The sequence below is a fragment of the Spinacia oleracea genome, chromosome 3 (genome assembly GCF_020520425.1).
Source record: "Spinacia oleracea cultivar Varoflay chromosome 3, BTI_SOV_V1, whole genome shotgun sequence".
Classification (NCBI taxonomy): Eukaryota; Viridiplantae; Streptophyta; class Magnoliopsida; order Caryophyllales; family Amaranthaceae; genus Spinacia; species Spinacia oleracea.
In genome coordinates, this window is record NC_079489.1 from 159,853,973 (window position 1) to 159,857,095 (window position 3,123).

Sequence of the window (3,123 nt, forward strand, 5' to 3'; positions counted from 1 at the left end):
TGGGTGATGGATCAGAAGGTTTGGGTGACTTCGATGCACCAAGGCTTGATCTGTCATCGGTAGCTAAAAATGTTATTTTAGTACTGTAAGTCATGACTTTTTAGTTCCTGTTCAGCAAGTAAGAAACACAATCAGCCATGAATAAAAAAAAATGATGAAACCAACAAATGTAAGAATGAAACACTAAATAGTAAATAGGATATAAGCAAGCTGCATATCTGGGATTAATTAATACTTTTTCTAATCAAGATGATAGTGTAATTTGAACTAGTAAGGCCACAACTAAATACACAGCTCAAAATTCTTATGGACTACCGTAAAAAATCTAGCAGTGCAGTCAGCCAATAAGTTCGATTATGAACATAGAGACTCAATAATCAAAGAATGCAGAACCTAATAACATGGAATACACCATGACTTGGATTAAATAGAATATTTATCTTTACAAAACCATTATTCTTTCAGAAAAGAGTTTGCTCCATAAAACAAAAAATACACTCTGTAAATAATACTTGACAGGTTTGTGTTTCTTGAAAACAAGAAACTTATTTTTATCAATCAATATTTAACACCATTTCACAGCCCTAGCATACTTAAATTTGAATTCTAAACAAACCCTTTTCTATCTTCCCATTTTCCACGAAGGGCTTAATTAACTTGTAACGAAGTACATATAAATCACCAGCAACCAGGTCCACAATTTTCATCCGCACTAGGGTAACAAAGTTTAGATACGGTTGTTTTTGGAGATTTGCTTTGAAATTGAATCGGAAATTCGTAATTGCAGCTCCGTTCAAACACCCCTTTTCAGTCAGATGGTTACCAAATAAATTCTCCCTCTTATTTTATGGGTACAAAATAAGCAACCAACTCAAAAACCTTGTTATAAACAGATGGAAGCAGAAAACACTAACAAAATCCTAGATGGAACCACAGATTAGCAGTAAATTGACTCATACTTCTTTTGTCTAGAAATTCACTGATCTATAAACCAAGAGACAACTTCTCCTATAGAGAGAACTCCTGGCATATCAGCAAATGCAGCCAGGCTGCAATCTTACTGGCCAAGGACAAATTGAGACTGAATCCAGGCTGCAATCTTACTGGCCAAGGACAAACTGAGACTGAATCCTGATGCACACCAAGTTTACTCTGGGACCCTTGGACAAGAACTAATCCAAAAACAGTACATCAATCTAGAAAACTGTTATCTTTACAAGACTGTCATCTTGATTAAACGAAATTTGACAAAGAAAACGAACCTGTTCTTGCAAATGATCAAAGTACTAGTAAGGGTGTTATATCTGCTGGTAAATTAGCTGGGAAGAAGAGGCGTGGTGGTACTCTGGTGTTAAACAAGTCTGAGGTGCAAGTCAATGAGGGCGATGCAAATAAAACGAATGTTGATGGTGGAAAGCAGATCAGTACTAAGTCCAATTTGACAATCAATGAGAGTGTTGCAGTTGGTAAGGGTGGAAAACATGCTGGTAAAATAGCGGGGAAAAAGAGGCGTGGCACACTAGTGTTAAACAAGTCTGATGAGGTGCAAGACAATGATGAATGTATCAGAAGTAAGCCGGTTGTTGATAATGATGATGATGTAAGTAAATATGGAACCAGTAAGTCGAATTTGACAGCAAATTCATTCTGGGGTTTAACCGCCCAATAATTTAAACTATGCTCACGATTTAACTTTGCCCAATGACCACTATATCAGTTACAAGTAAAATTAGTTACAAATAAGGAACGTGAAAGGTAAGGTGACTTGGTATATCCCACGAAGCTGCCTACACAACCAGATTTACTGTCCATTTCAAAGAAACGCATCGAAACATCCCCCGCCACACACACACACATCTATCCATTCTATCACAAAGACAAGAGAAACAATACATGAGACTTATCCTTTGGTTCATAGTCGGCCAATTAACTCCACATCTATATTAAGCTTCTAAATAGTAAGTTGCCTGCTACTGAGTTGCAAAAGCAATCTACTCATAAATATTAGCATAGCAGGCGGGAAGTCAACACAACAGGAAGCTGAAACACTTAAGAAGCCAGCCAACACAGAAGAATCAACTGTAACGTAAAAAGATAGTAGCAGACCTCAACCGATAAGTCGCCTGCAACCAGACTGCAAGAGAAAAGAACCAGAATGCAAGAGAAAAAAAAACCAGCCCCTGCATACATCAGAACAGAATAGAGAACCCTACCCAGAACAACTAGAAGAAAAGGCTGAACTCAGCTTGAAACCAGCAGCACAGATGCAGATGCTCAACCTTTAGTTAGTTTTATTTTGAATAAAATTTCAGTAATTTGCTACAAACTTCAGTCATGCTACATTGTGAAGACATTCATATGGGTGAAACCGTCAATAGGCTTACCACTATATATGGGTGTACAGAGAAATAAATGTGTTAATCTGCAAACCTAATTAAGGTGAATGATATAAGATTAAACGTTGTTTCAAGCATTAAACTAAATTCAGATATCATATTGCTGAATTGCAGATTTATCCACAATCCATCATCCCAGTCTTTCCTTTTTAATCTTTCCCTTCATTAGTCACTCACCTCGATCCTTACTCTATTATGCAATATTCCCAATAACCAAGAGACAATACAAGAGAGTAACCCAAGAGCTTCCGGAAAAGAGCATGATATAACTAGTACATTGAAAATAAAAGATAATAAGTCCATAGATCGAATCAATAGAATACAAATACAATGAATAACGGCGTAAAATAAATAAGCATGATCAATCGGCCCCACCCTCTTCCGCTACTGGTAAAGAATCACCTAAATCAAACAAATCTCTAGGCTTATTCTTAACAACATGGAACCATCCTTTTTGTATCTCATCTTCTATGTAAAAGACTTGTTTTGCTTGAGATGAGAATACAAATGGATCATCTTGCAACAATCGTCCAGTATGCATCAATTTAGAGAAATTGACACATACTCCGCCGTTTGGATATGTTCTTACACCCCTACGAATGTCTACCCAATCACAACGAAACAATACAACTTTATAATCTCCATAGTAATTTAATTCATAGATATCCATCACTTTTCCGTAGTATGCCACTCCATCCACTTCAACCATAACTCCAGAATTTTGTGT